Source organism: Hydra vulgaris, chromosome 09, assembly GCF_038396675.1.
Source record: "Hydra vulgaris chromosome 09, alternate assembly HydraT2T_AEP".
NCBI lineage: Eukaryota > Metazoa > Cnidaria > Hydrozoa > Anthoathecata > Hydridae > Hydra > Hydra vulgaris.
Genome location: NC_088928.1, coordinates 44,532,608 through 44,542,916, shown reverse-complemented (window position 1 = coordinate 44,542,916; position 10,309 = coordinate 44,532,608). Strand labels below are relative to the sequence as shown.

At 27.2% G+C, this 10,309-nt stretch overlaps 1 long non-coding RNA gene and 2 other non-coding genes across 3 annotated transcripts in view; 2 read left to right on the top strand and 1 right to left on the bottom strand.

Moving 5' to 3' along the window:
* The first annotated feature begins 2,129 nt into the window (after positions 1-2,129).
* Positions 2,130-2,201, top strand: trnad-guc (transfer RNA aspartic acid (anticodon GUC)). The gene has a single exon. It is a non-coding gene; the product is annotated as a tRNA-Asp (tRNA).
* A 319-nt stretch (positions 2,202-2,520) lies between these two features.
* trnad-guc (transfer RNA aspartic acid (anticodon GUC)) lies at positions 2,521-2,592 on the bottom strand. The gene has a single exon. It is a non-coding gene; the product is annotated as a tRNA-Asp (tRNA).
* Positions 2,593-3,665: 1,073 nt separating this feature from the next.
* LOC136084813 (uncharacterized) overlaps positions 3,666-10,309 on the top strand; it is a 33,135-nt gene continuing 26,491 nt past the window's right edge. The window contains exon 1 of the long non-coding RNA XR_010640872.1: positions 3,666-3,852. This is a non-coding gene — a long non-coding RNA (uncharacterized LOC136084813). The remainder of the gene's footprint in view (positions 3,853-10,309) is intronic.

The window sequence follows — 10,309 nt, the reverse complement described above, 5'->3', positions numbered from 1 at the left end:
GCGTAAAATCTTGGAATAAATTAACACTTCACCTTTAAAACCTGTCCTCATGCTTTTTTTTTTGGAGAGATACTGTTTGTAAAATGTTGGAATTATTGTGGGTCATTATTATTATTGCTTTTGTGTTGTTATACATGATATAAATATTATTCCAACATTATTCTATATGTGTATGTATATGTGTATGCATGTATATGTGCGTGTATATGTGTGTGTACATATGTATGTAGGTATGTATCTATTTGTATATATGTATGTAAGTGCGTGTGTATGTGTGTATATGTATGTATATATGTGTGTATGTGTATGTATTTATGTATATGTATATGGGTATGTATGTTGTATGTATGTGTGTTTATATGTATATGTGGGTGTGTGTGTATATGTATGTATGTATATGTGTATATATGTATATGTATACATATGTATATGTATGTATGTGTGTATGTATATATATATGTGTGTGTTTATATGTGTGTGTTTTTTTTGTGTGTATGTGTGTGTATATATATATATATGTATATGTATATGTGTGTATGTATGTGTGTATATGTATGTTTGTGTGTATGTACACATACATATATATATATATATATATATATATATATATATATATATATATATATATATATATATATATATATATATGTGTGTGTGCATGTGTATGTATATGTGTATGTATATATATATGTATGTATGTACATACATATGTATATATATATACATATGTATATATATATATATATATATATATATATATATATATATATATATATATATATATATATAAATGTGTGAGTGTATGTGTGTATATGTGTATGTATATGTCTGTATGTGTATATATTTATATATGTATGTATGTGTATACATATATATATATATTTATACATGTTATACATTTTTTGTAACAATGACTTTTATTATTATTATTACTATTACTATTGTTAAATTTTGATAAATACTTGTGTTGTTCCTTATTATTATTGTTTTATATCATTATATAAATAATATACCTAATAATTACTACTATTATTCATATTCTATTATTATTAATATCAATTTAATTTGTATTTACTTTATACTATTATAATATCAGTTATTACTAATATTATTTTTATATTATTACTATTATTATTATTAACCTGTTATTATTACTGAAACTATTTCTATTTATAGTTATTATTTATATTATTGTTGTTGGTATTATTTTTGTGGTTAACATCGTTATATAACTTTTACAGTTACTATTATTTCTTCTTTTTCTTACAGTTATCACCTTTTATCTGACTTTACTTTTCTTTTTATTATCACTATTTAATATAATTAAATTTGATAGGTTTTTACTTGAGATTAGTATCATTACTATTTGTAAATATCCTTGATGTAAGATCTTTTATTCAGAATAATATTTGTAAATATCCTTGATGTAAGATCTTTTATTCAGAATACTATTTGTAAATATCCTTGATGTAAGATCTTTTATTTAGAATAAATTTGATTTGATTTGAATTGATTTGTTTTCTTGATCTTTCATTCAACTCAAAAGCGGAGAAACAACTAAAACTTTATTATTGCACATCTTAATACATATTCATATCGAATACTATCAGGTGCTTGTCTTTATCTTAACAAGTTTAAAGAGAAGGTAAAAAAGGGTAGACATTGAAACACAATTGATTTTTCACTGCCTGTTGGTTGGCAAACGAAACAATTTACGCAATTGCTGAGAGCTATTAAAGATTATTTTTGGTAATCCTGCAAAGATTTAATACAAAATAACTCAGAAACTATTTAAAAACATACTCTAAATTATCTTTTTTGCTTGTCATATAGCTTCTGAATAGCACTGATAATTTAATAAAATAACGCATTTTTAAAATAAAAACCCCCGAAACTTTACGATATTTCATAAAGATCAAAGCAAAGCCGCAGGAACATATTTGTTCCGGTAGATGATAAATTGCATTAGCGCAAAAACCAAAGTTTTCTCGTCTGACTTCCCAAAGTTCACGGGAAAAAAAAAGTCAGACGAAACATCGTCTAAGTTTTTCGTTGTTTTCACAAAATCAGTTTATTTTTACATTGCGCGTTTTAAAAATAATTATTTTATATATTACATAAATTTACCGTCCTCGGTAGTATAGTGGTAAGTATCCCCGCCTGTCACGCGGGAGACCGGGGTTCGATTCCCCGCCGGGGAGAGATTTTTTTTTAATTATGTAAAAAAGCTTCATGTTATTACTATTCTATATATTTTTAAAGATACTATATTATTATATACTATACATTACTATATACTATATATTATTAAAGAACAACAACAAAAAATAATAAAATTAATGTTATTAAGTCAATAACTTTTTAATCTGTAATTAAGAGGTTTGGCGACAAGACTGAATTTGTCTTTTTCTTGCCCTACCCGATTTTCCTAATGGTAAATACATAAAAATAATATTATTGTATATTTTTTTGTATAGTAATAATTTTTTTTAATGTGTAGCAAAAATTACAAAACAAATTCTCCCCGGCGGGGAATCGAACCCCGGTCTCCCGCGTGACAGGCGGGGATACTTACCACTATACTACCGAGGATATCATATTATGCTAATTTGTTAATATAAATATTATTTGCAAAACGCGCTACAATTTAGTCGAAGAAAAATGGTGCAACAGGTTTCTTTGTATAACCTACAGGTTATGGCAGCCTTATCTACTTCATATTCTAATTTTATTTATATTAATATATGAAAATTTACTTGTACTTATAGTATTAAGTATAAGTTTCTATTTTATCTTTTTCCTTCTTTTTTTTGCTATAATCTCGATACTTATGCTTATTATTTGAAATTTCCGCATCGAGCCGAGCCTTGAAATTGTTAACAGATGAAGCGGATGCAACTTCTGACGGCAATTATATTGGGTTATCATCTTTATCTTATAAGATAAAGATACAAATACATACAACTTTTCCAACAAAAGTATTTTTTTTTTTTTTTTGTTAGGTTGAGTACGGGCTGCATCCATCAAACTACAGAGTTTTCTTAACTTATTGAGTCTTCTAGACTAATGCAGACAATATTCTCTTTAAACTTCCAAATAAACATCGTGTCCTAAGTGTCGATAGTTTTCAACAGAATACGGATAAAAGTGTGTATAATTTTCGAAATAAAAATAAAGTCTTGCGCCCACTTAATAACATTCGTCATTAGAATCTTATTTGTTGAATACGATCATTAAAATCCCATTTATTGGTATCCAAAAAAAAAAGGTATCTACGAAAAAACCTGCTTGATTTTTTTGTTGATACCTTTTTTTTGTGATGTATGCTTATATATAGTGACTGTTGGCAAGACGGTGTTTTTAAATCCAATAAAATCCAATTTTTGTAGGTTGTTTTTTTATTTACTTCCTTTATTAGGTCATTTCAAATTTTAAAAATTTTCATTATCAAAGTTTGTTTAAGTATCTGCATGTAATTATCCTTAAGCACATAATTGACAATTTTTTTTTCTTTTTCTCAATTTTGATATCAACTTACTTGCTATATAAGTTTATATTTTACAAACCATTTTAGTTTAATTTATTGTAGTTTTTTTTTAATTATTTGTCATCTAATCTAAAAAGACCCCCCCCCCTCCTTTAATACGCAATGTATACTCCAGCAGTGATCGAAGTCATAAGCGGCGGCCGTGCACCTAGCCCTCAGGCAAATAAAATAGTGTTTAAAATTTAATTATTTTGCATAAAAAAATGTCAAGTATTATAAAAATGACGTTCATTGTTGGTGGGGTTTCAATGCTTGGCTATGCTACGATGAAATTGTTAACGCCAAATAAAGAAAAAATGATGGAGGTAGTTTTTTTTAACTATAGTAGAATTGAGCCTGCTTACAAATAAGTTTAAATTACTTATTTGTAGGTACGTGACATAAAATTTTTAAATTAATCAAACACTAGATTGTTATATATCAATGGAAAGGTTTTTAATTCAGTATTTTAAAAATGAAAAAATTATTAAAGTTGAACAATTCTACAAAAATTTTTGATATATGGACTTCTTGAAGAAACTGTGATCAAATTTGAGGTTTTTTTAACTTAAAACGTCATAACTTGGTCAATTCTTATCGCAATACATACAACTTGGTATCAAAAGATAGGTCTAACAAAGGGCAATATATATACAAAGGGTGTACAAAGGGCGCTAGAGGGGTGTCTACAAAACTCTTTATTATATTGAAAAATGTAGATTTTTTAAAAGAAAATATTATTATTTAATTGAAATTCATAATTTTTATTTGCATTTTTTAATATATTCTAACAGGGTACCATCAAATATGATTTGGATACTTTAGGTTGATAGGCTAGAAGTCCTTTTGGCTTCAGACCCACCCTCTGACCCAATATCAAGATTATTACTTTGCATCTTCATATAAAAATGCATGCAATTTAGTATCAAAAGAAAGAAAGGTTTTAGGGATAAATGCGTGAAAAGGGTACAAGAGGGTATTATTCGGAAGCTCTGCACCTCTCACATCTTGGGTAGGGTGGGTTAAAACTTAAATATTATTTTTTTGTAATAATAAATAGTATTTATATAAAACACAAATTTTTCATAAAAAAATCAAACTCAACTATATACAAAAATTAATATACAAAAAGATTATATACAAGTATCAACTTAATAAATATATACATACACACCATACATACACCTATCAAGAAGTGTATATAGATTCAGCTAAGTGAGTCTATATAAACTTATTAATAAGTATATTTATAGTTGTTAATAGCTACATTTCTGAATTCTCTGCCATCCCTTTTCCATCATCAGGCCTCATATGCGGAAGGCCCTTTTTGATTTAGGCCTAGGGTGGCTTTGGCGCCAAACCAAGAAATCACTCATAGACATGTCTATATTTAAAACAAAAATATTAAATGAGTGTTCGAAAAATTAAAATGAAAAACAAAAATTAAAACACAGTAAAAAACTTACCAAGGAGGTCTTGGTTTACACTCTGGGTGCAAGATGGCAGTGATGATGTGGATGAAGCTGGTAAATTTAATTTTAAAAATTTTTAATATAAAATAAGTTTAATAAAAATTATAAAAAATAGTGTTCATTTAGTAAAAAAACCATTTAAAAAAACAAATTTACAACATCATTAAGATATATCTACCAAGTTCCTCCCTTTTGCGCCTCTTACCTCCTTTAGTGTCTAGAGTGTTTTTAGTGTAATGGAAAGTGAGAAATACCTTTTATATTGTCGCTTCAAGACAACTTGCACAGCATCAAGACAAGCAGAAGTCATTTTTTTAAGCTGGTTATCAATGAAGCTTATACAAGTGTTAGTGGTTAGCAATGCAGCATATATTGATTTTAAAATGTTAGGGGCAAGAGTATTCCCAAAAAAATCTGTTCTTCTGCAAAACTGAGCAGTTGGATTAGATTTACTATTTGTAATTATTAGCAAAACTTTGTTTCACTAACTGACTACCAGAAACATGATCAAAAGTTGCATCCTCACCTAAAACATAAAACTTTTCCATTCAAGGCTTAGTAGGGAGTTTTCCAAACAATGCAAGCGGGCGCATTTCTTTTATTGCAGTTTTATTACAAAATGCCTCTCTTAGAATTGCAAAATTTTACATTTTACTGTTCCAACAGTGAAGAAATGTTTAAACTCACTGTAATGCTTGATAAAAATGAAACAATTATGAAAAAGGAATGAAGCGGATTTCCATGATATCTAGGAATAATACTTTGTAGTAGATCATTTTCATTAAAAAAAATTTACAAATCCTTTTGGATCACCTTTGACATCTATAAACCTCATTTTGTTCATGGCTAAAACAATTTTAACTACCATTCAATCATTTGCAAATAACTAACAAGTCTCACACTCAAGAGAACATTCAAGCGACATGAAAATGCACACTCAAGCGACATGAAACTGCAATTGTGTCAAGAGGATGCAAATGGCAGTTCAGCTCATTCAAACTCTTGCCCCAGGTTACACAAACTTTGCTTATAGTAAGATGGTCGACTGCAACTCTGTCTGACATTGTGTTAGATATACTTTCAATAATCGAGTTATGACATTCATCAAAGCTACTTTGGTAAAAATCTGAATAAACAAATGCCATATAATCAATTGAAGTGCATATATGACTTTTATAATCAAATACTGTTCCTCCTGGTAACTGATCTAGAGCAAACACAAGACATTTAATTTAAGATGTTAAGTTAATGCTATTAATGTGGACATTTTCTTGTGTTGTAGCATCAAACCCAAAAGTAGGATTATTTTTATGCATAGCCCACTCTGCTGCTTGCAAATCTGAAAAAATGCCAGGTTCACAAGCTCTTTGCTCAACAGTACTTCGATGAGGAATATTATTAAAAATAACACCCATATAATACCCTATTTTGCTCATAAGATATGGAATCTTACTTATTGGTTATATTACACAACAGCATATTATAAATTATTATTCTTATTTGTAATAAATATGTTTTTTCATCTTCTGGCATAATTACATTTCTTTCCCCCAATCTGGAGCAAATCATTCTCCAAACTAGCAATTACCCTGTTACTTGTAAAAAACAGCAGCATTATGCTTAGTTATGCTTTTCATTTAATTTCAAAGCTTTTTTTTCAGCTTTAAAGTGACGAATCTGCTCACTGTAATTTTATTTTTTTGTGTGTGTTTTTTCAGATCTGGTATTTCTGCCCTTAAAGCTTTAATTATTTTTTCTTTTTGTTTAACATTTTGTCTTAGAACACGTAGTTGATGTTCAACTATTTAAAGGAGATAAAACATTCATATTAGTATATGAAACATCTGAGAAGCCTGATGATAATACAATATTAGGCAAACTTGATATATGGCTTAAAAAAAGTTTATTGCAAAATTCATAAAAAGGCTTACTATCCTCAGCCCTGCTATAATTTCTAGACCAATTCAATAATTTATTTATGAGACTTCTAACCTGATTTTTACATGTTTCTATCTTAAAATGTCTAGTGACTTGTTGAGATGTTTTGAGAAACGAATCACTATTTTTTGTAAATAATAAAAAAATATGTCCATTTCTACAAACTGTATTACACTCTGTATTAGAGTCAATGCCTATTCGCGACAATTCAAAATTAGCAGTTAAATACTTTTTGCATTCACTATAAAACACAAACTTTGTTTTTGGCCCCATGATAGCAGAAAAAAGTTTAATTTTTATAAATAAAATATAATATATTTAAATAATGGTAAATATAATAACATTAAAATCCTCCTCACTGCAAGTGTATCGCACTATTGAAGTTTAAAAAGTTATCTAATTAGAGTATCATGTTAAGGTGTTTGAGTATGCTTTTTTTCAATGAAATTTGGCAGGTAGTAAGAAAAAAGGTTATTAAAGGTGAGAGAATATATTAGAAAAATTAACCAGCATTTCTTCGATATATACTTCATGTCCAAACAACAACAAAATTTTACCTAATTGGAGTAGAGTTTTAAAGTGTTTGTGATTATGCTTTTTTTTCAATGAAATTTGGCAGGTAGTAAAAAAAAGGTTTTTAAAGTTGAGAGAACATATAAGAAAAATTAACCAGCATTCCTTCGATATATACTTGATGTCCAAAAAACAAGCAAATTTTTAACAACAATAAATTCATAATAAATAAAATTTTAACTCAAAGAAATCCATGTAAAATTAAAGTTCCATAATTCTAGTATTAAAAAAATATCTATGTTGATACATTTTTCTAAAAAATAAGTTAACATTAATTTTAGCTTAATTAAAATTATTTTTGTCTTTTTTTCCATTCTTGCTCGCAAATGTGATCTTTTTTTTTTTCGTGCTGTTCAACCTTTATAACCTTAACAGAGCGATGTTCACCTTTTATTAATGGACAAGTGAATGTGAACTGCCACGTCAGTTTTTGCGTTTGCATATATACATTTGTAGAACTCTCCCCCCCCTTTGCGCACTCGTATGCGTATTACTCAACTTAGGACACCCCTTCCCCCTCAGTGTGTATGTAATATATAGATGGCCCCATGACATTTTAAAATTGCATTACGTTTCGATTGGTTATTATTGGTAACAAGGTTATATTCTCTAATTTTTAATTAAATATTAAGTAAATAAACTTGAATATGCAGTATATGTTTGTTATCATTGCCATGTTACAATTACTTATATTTAATAATATTATCATATTTTATTTTTATTATATATAACTTTGTCTCAATTTGTAACTTTGTCATGAAAAAAAAAAGTTTCAATTTGCTTCAAATGTTTTTCAAATGTAAAATTGTTATATTATTCTAACTTTTTAAAGTGTATCCAATTTAAACCTAATGTAAAATAATCTAGATTTGAAACATAATTAAAATATGTCTCAAGTATAGAATTTTTTAATGTTACGTTATGTCTCCATTGGTTATACTTTTAAAGGTAATAAATCAAATAATTAGATTGCTAAAGCAATAAGTTTAACAGAATGTTTTTTTCAAAAAACTAACCCACAAGCTTGGAGCTTAGTTTTTTTAAATGAACTTATTGAATTACAATGGTCTTCACAAACAAACTAATAGCTGACCAGACCCATAAAAATATGGCTCTTTTTAAGTCTATTCCACACTGACCTTTTCTATACATGTTCCTTATATATATCCTAGCTGTCTGGACCAGTAAAATACAGATCTTTACCAAACTGACCATTTCTATATTTATCTACATCAATCATTTCTATACTTATTCCTTATTTACTTCAATATTTTTTAGCCGATGATAGAAAAGCAGTTCATTAAAAAAAAACTGCTTTAAGAGGAAAAAAAATTAACTTACGCACCTTTTCCCCATAGGTAGAGCATATAAGAGATTTATATAATGGTTTGTTTTTCTCTTACATGAATAATTTTGATAGCTGGTTTGGTGCTGTGTCAGCGGCACTAAACCAGCTATTAACATAACACAATTTAAGTCTCATTAGGTCAAAATGTTGTGAGAAAATAAAAAAAACTAACATTTTGCATGTAACATAACTTGTATTGTTACATTTTTACGTAACTTGTACTGACATTTTGCATGTTACATTATGTATTGTAACGAATCTTGTTTACGTTACAATAGTTAATATAACTGTTTTAGGGGCTTAAATCAAAACAAAGTGTTAAAAAAAAATTTAGCAATTTTCAGTTTTTTTCCAAAGTTGAGGAGGTTATTATTTTTCTCTAATATGATACAAGTTAATAAAAACCACTTTTTTTTTAAAAGAGAAATCCAGAAAATAGTTCTAGAAAATGAGACACTTCTTGAAAGTGAGGAAAAAGTTATAAGGTCTTTTATTCAAATTTTTTTAAAAATCTTAGCATTTTTAAAAATCATTTTGAACTCGTTTGGGGCAGGTAAATTTTGAACTCATTTGAGGCAGGGGTAGCTAAAACTATGGGGTTTTTTTATTCCCAGATTTCAATCATTCTATTTTTTGCAATGTCTCCTTATTTGACATAGGTATAAACATAAAAATGTTTGGAGTTCACTCAGATTTCTGGAAGTTAGCTATTAACTCAAACATCAGTATATATATATATATATATATATATATATATATATATATATATATATATATATATATATATATATATATATATATATATATATATATATATATATATATATATATATATATATATATATATATATATATATCGTTTCTATGTTTTATGGTAACCTTTTTGTGTCAAATTTTTTTTGCCAACCTCTAACAGTTTCCCTGATTCTGAGGGTTGATATATATATATATCAACCCTCAGAATCAGGGAAAATGTTAGAGTTTTTTAACAACCTCTAACATTTTCCCTGATTCTGAGGGTTGATATATATATATATATATATATATATATATATATATATATATATATATATATATATATACATATATATATATATATATATATATATATATATATATATATATATATATATATATATATATATATATATATATATATATATACACACATACATATATATACACAGTGGTGTACAGTTGTGGTAGTGCCAGCTGAATCTTTTGGAGAGCTACTGGAAATAGGAGAGCTACTGGAAATTTTAATTTGATGCATTTGAGTTGCCTGAATGGGTGACTCAATTATTTCTCTTTCTTTTTTTCTTTTTATTAATTCTATAAGAAGACATATTTTTACATCCAAAGCTAAATTTTTTGTTTTGCGTACTAAAGAAAAGAACTTTCTTCAGTCACATATTTTTGATGTCTTTCTAACTATCTAACGTAATGATGCAT